The following is a 6000-nucleotide window of genomic DNA, read 5'->3' as shown; positions in this document are numbered from 1 at the left end:
TGGTGAAAAGCAAGGTTTATGCCAACTTTGACCATCCAAGGCATATTTGATGGACACAATACCTAGCACGCATCTCAGCATAGGTGTTATTGATGCATGTGCAAAGTATATTTTTGATTGGTTATGTGTGCATTTAAATAACATACCTCAGGGCGTTTTTTTTAATGGGTGTGCATAACACTTGGTGAAAAACAGGGTTTATGGTGACTTTGACCATCCAAAGCATATATGGGGCCAGGGCCTTAAGAAGGATAGAGCCCGAAAACTGATTAAGAACGCAGCCCCATATCAACTGATAGCGGACCAACTATACCACATGGGCAAGGATGGCATCTTGTGAAGATGCGTGTGCGAACACGAATACATCGATGTGCTTGAACAAGCCACTCAAGAATCACAGTGGTCATTTTGCCACTGATGTTACAACACATAAAGTGTTGCAAGTTGGTCTTTGGTGGCTGACACTCTTTGGAGATGCAGCCGAATTCATCAAACATTGTGACCCCTGCCAACGTATCCAAATCCCACACAAGGCAAACACGATGCCCTTGACCAAAATCCTGATCGATCAACCCTTCGAAAAATGGGGTATCAATTTCATTGGTCCCATAAGCCCAACAGCTAAGGGGACCGGGGCCAGATACATCATCTTGGCCACCTATTACTTCACCAAGTGGGTAGAAGGAAGAGCCACAGTGAAGGCCAATGCGAGATCCACCGCCAAATTCTTATATGAACAAGTCATTACGCGGTTCGGATGTCCATTGGAGTTAGTCAACGACCGAGGAACTCACTTCCTCAACAAAACGATAGCAATCTTGACTAGTGAGTTTATGATCATACATAGGAAGTCAACACCATAATACCCTAGGGCAAATGGCTTGGCCAAGGGCTCCAACAAAACATGTTGTAAGATCATCACCTGTATGGTAGAAACCAGTCGTATTGACTGGGAGAATAGCATTATGGGCCTACAGGACCTCCAACAAAGTGGCCACGTACTATACCCCCTTTAGACTAGCCTTCTAGGTGGAGGCAGTAATGCCAATGGAGGATGTAGTGCCTAGCCTCCATCTTGCTGTTAAGGAAAGACTCACAGAGAATGCACTACTAGAATGGCTAGTCGACCTCAAAAAGTTAAAAGAGACAAGGTTGCATGTAGCCTACATATTCTCCTTCTCCCTTCTCCTTCTCCATCTTCTTCCCTTCTCCCCTCTCCTCTCCCCTCTCTCCCTTCCCTCTTTCTCTCTTAGAGACACATTGCAACAATCCGGAGGCCACTTAAGTGACACATGCGGATGACTCGTGCCTTGCATTGCTCCCACAAGGAGTAGCTCAGAGTGGAGGCTCCATCGACATATCTTCAGCATCCCCACAACATGTGAGTCACCATCGAGACCCACATAAATACTCAGACATATTGAAACATGACTATCAACCCAAAAGGAGAGCTCATAACATGTTCTTCAACCAACCATTGGATTCCCCTTGACTCCTTCACTCCCATGAGGGCACCACCTCCTTCTAGGATGACTCTTATACCTTGGAATCCTCCCCTGAATGCAACGCTTCCCATGTTGTCATCACTTGAGTTGATGCCATGTGTCCCTTATGGACCTTATGCCCTCCTTTAGGCCTTTGCATTGCACTCCATCTTATTGCCTAGGCCTAGTAGGATTGTCCCTAGAACTTGACCTTATAGTCTTCCTTAGATGCAAGCATTGTCGATCCCTATGGTTTCTTGCCTCACCATAACCGAGTTGTGGCCTCCTTTACAATTTCCAAGAGAAGTCACTAAAAATCAAAAGATTATGGTTAAGCTACAAGACTCATATTACAACCTCAAACCTAGAAAAGTTCCCCAAAATCAAGGATTTCCTAATCTAATATAATATAAAATCAAAGGGTCATCCACTCAAGCCCCAACCTACCAATTAGTGTATTTAGAGTAGCAAAAACCCCTATATTGTCAAGACCTATACGTGAGTGAAAAGGGAGACATCCACAAAAATTTCCTAAAAATTAAGTTGCACGCACACAAGAGTGCCATAACCTGAAAAAATGGACTCAATACCTATACTCAAGCACATTTATGACTAAAGACCTACTTGGATATAATCAAGACTAAGCTATGCCATATAAAGAATTTGGGAAACCCCTATGCAAGATAGGGAGCTCAATCCACAAAACTTTTCATAAGCAAGCCTAAAACATCAAAATGGAATACGAATTTTAGCATCTGAGTGCCCTCTCTTATTCCTTCAAGAGTGCTGACCATGTGACCTACTCTCCAAATCTCGATTACATTCTCCCTTTCCCTCTATTCACATAATATCCCACTAGTTCATGTCTTTCTGCCTCAAGTTCTTTCAACTTGATGACTATTGCTTCTTTGACAATCAAGTGAATGTATGCTTTGGGTTCCCCTAGCATACATTATGCCATGTTTAGTATTAATCCATAGCAACTCCCATGTAGGATAATAACAATTTGCACTCATTTTTGTGGACTATGCTTGCAAGTTTGGCTACAGGGTCATTTCTAACTGATGTTGATACAACCAATCTCCATGAACATTGCATTTTCAATTGCTTGTGGTTGCATACCTCTGAGAAATAATCATCTTTTGGTGATGCATGAAATCCCTTGTCTTCTACTACTCCCCAATTCATTAGTCTTATTAGTGGAGTACTCATCCTATTAGTGGAGTATTTGTCTTTATCTCTAATAGTACCATCTAGTATTGTGATATGTTGCCACAGAGACAGGACTCCACAACCTAAGAGATGCTAGGTCAACCCCCTTGCATTGTACTAACAACAACCTTGCTCTCCATTTTGAAATGATCTCTGATATGCTTAAAGTATCAAGGTATTCCATGCATTTTGGGGCACATTCGCTTTATCTCATCATGTATCTAAAAGTATCTCTCCTTTGAGAGGTATTGGAGCTATTGCATGGTGGTTAAGGGTCTCCATACTCTAACACACACGTGCATGTGCGTGCACGCATGCACATGCACACACACACACTTACACATGCACACACACATGCACACGCATGAACCCACATTGGCTTACTTGATAGCTTTCCCTTCGATAATTTGGCCCATTGTGTGTTCAAAGAATCCCTTTGGAAATTCCGTTTTTTACTCTTTATCATCCATTGACATTACTATTGCTATGGTCATGGCATTAATGGTGGCTATCATCCTCTAGGATGGTGCTCTTTGCCATGGTTATTTGCACCTCTTTCCTATGAATGGAAATGGAGACTATCTCATCTCTCCAATTGTGCACTACTTGGGATCCCTTTAGCAATGGCATTTCTAATAGAATAGGCTATCCTTACTCATTTCCCATCTTTACCATGATAAATGTCACCCTCAAGTAAGCACTATTGATACTTATTCTCACATCTTTAAACATATCTGTCAGCATCATCAACCTCTAATTTGCCATGCAAATCTTGGAAGATGATGGCTTTAAGTTCTTGGGCTTGAGTAGTTATTGATGTGAATGTCAAGGCCTCCATCAATGAGGACTCCTTTCATTGTGTGATTTGAAGTATTTACATTGATCACAGGTGCTTCTTTGTCTAAGATTTCCATTGATATCCCTACTATAAGTTGTTCACAAATTGGGGGATTTTGGAAGAACTTCATCCCAGTGGTGGGATCCCACCATTCATTGGTAGCCACGAAGTTTATTAGACTTCTTGTGCACCTCTTCCACTTAAATAGAGACAAGCTCCTTATCTAAAGCTTAAAGGAAAAATGAAGAGCTCTTTAGGCACACAAGTTTAGAAGGAAGTAAAGAAGCAAGTTGAAAGGTAGCTCAAATCAAAGAAAATAAGGATTTGAGGACTACCAATACAACTAGAATGTAGCAGAAGATAGTGGGAGTGAGACCTTTGAAAAACTCAACAAATCTCTAGTAGGCATTGAGTGGGGAGATGCAAATTTTGACATTGGACAAGAAGGAGCTCACAAAATTATCACTTTCAAAACGAGAGGCGAAACATGAACTCTTAGGTAGTCTAACAATTTTAGAGGACTTCTAGTGTCAATTTGAAAGGACTTCTAGTGTCAATTGCAGAGAAACTCACAAAAACTTAGCTAAAGAAACAGCCTCAGAGCTTGCAAAGGTGAAGGCGACTAGAAGCAAAGAGGAATAGGCTATCTATTGAGATGGCAAGGCATTGATCAAGGACTTCAAAGGAAATTCAACAGACCTTGAGTCTATAACTAATGTATGATCTTCATTTGCTTTCTCTTTTTTTGTTTTGGTTTCTCAAATGTACTGGTGGAACCAGTTGTAATTGAAACTATATGTGATTATCTATCTTTTGAGACATGATATAAAACCCTTTTTTAGACTTGCATGGAAGGCAAGTGATAGTAGAATTCATTGCCAATGTTGGCCACCAAATTGTGCCATGGACTCACTCCACTTGGTTCACTCAAACATCAATGGGCCAATACCACAAGGTCGCTTGTCGAGTCTATGTGCTTCCTCACTTTCATTTATGGATGCAACTGGCCGACATGGATGTACATTCTATCAAAGAAGTCTCAGCCTTTGACAAGTTCAAGGAATGGAGAGCAAGGTGGAGTATGATATTGGGATGAATTTTAGGATACTTCATATTAATAGAGGAGAGAGTTTGATAAGCATTATAGAGAAATAAAAATCAAATAGCCGTGAATCATAGCTAGGTCATCCCAACAAAATGGGGTGGAGTGGAAAGAAAAATTAGGGTGATAGGGAGGTTGCACATGCTAAAAGGGAAGCCCCTTCAATGTTCATTTGAGAAAATGGCTTTCAATGCAACTGTACACATCCTAAACTAGAGGAATTGAAGCAAAGGCACCTAGGGAAGCATATTTTAAAAAGAAGCCCATCATGAACGATCTTCTTTGGATACACATACATAGGGATACCCAGACTAAGCTAGTTCTAAGGAGCCAAAATTTTATCTCCATTGGATATAGAAGAGAGTGCAAGGCCTACCAGTTGTTTGACCCAATGACAAAAAAAGTGGTGATCAATTGGGATGTATTCTTTAATAAGACAAGCTCCTCCCTCCCTACATAGGGAGTAATCCAAGATTATATTCCAATATAGAACCAAACTAAGTTCCACTGCCAAAAAATTATATATGAGATACGAAAACCTTGAGTAAAGGACAAATTATGCTAGAAAGAGAGAAAATTTGCAATAGAGAAGCGAAGCTTGCTATGGTATGCAAACATACTTGAAGGCTTTGAGAATGCTAAACTTTTGGAGACTAATTTAAGGTGGTACAATGGTTAAGGAAATCTTGTAATATATCTCAAATGAACTATGGTTTGATGGCCCATAACAAGATGACCTAGGAATCAAGATCCTTTGATGAGGAGGGAAAATGTCATCTACCAGTGCATAGCTTCCACATAGCACACATGGAATCATTTGTTTTTTTATGCCAATGGGAAATTTGGGCATAGAGCATAGAAGCGCTAGAGGCTAGCTTTTCTATATCTCCTTTGAGAGAGGATCCAAGGATGGCTAGGCATTGCCGCTACATCCTTTTTTGGTATTGGTACCATATGCGGAATGGTGGCTTGACCTTCTCTCTATCTTAATGTTCTTTTAAATCAACAGATATTACATATTGTTGACAATTAGTTGAGGGTATACAACATCTAGCCAATAACTAGCCCAATATTGTGTTCTCTATTAGATTGCTCAATTCATTTACATTTGCATGTTGGATACCATTGAATACGAAATCACCTACCAAAGTGTAATTATGGGTATTGTGATGGACATGTAGTGATGGTCCAATTCTAGATATTACTTTGTGCTAGGTGTTAGGGCCATCTCATGGCTCAATAAGAAAGCACTTCATAGTTGCACTATCTTAAAGAGAGGGAAAGTACCGATAAGCCTCATGAAATTCTTTATGGTTCAATAGGATTCTAGAAGACATGAAGGTTTTCCAAAGTGATGGAGTGAA

Source organism: Dipteris shenzhenensis, chromosome 25, assembly GCF_047967505.1.
Source record: "Dipteris shenzhenensis isolate YYH24624 ecotype China chromosome 25, Dip_SZ_1.0, whole genome shotgun sequence".
NCBI classification, from domain to species: domain Eukaryota; kingdom Viridiplantae; phylum Streptophyta; class Polypodiopsida; order Gleicheniales; family Dipteridaceae; genus Dipteris; species Dipteris shenzhenensis.
Note: the sequence above shows the minus strand (reverse complement) of the source record.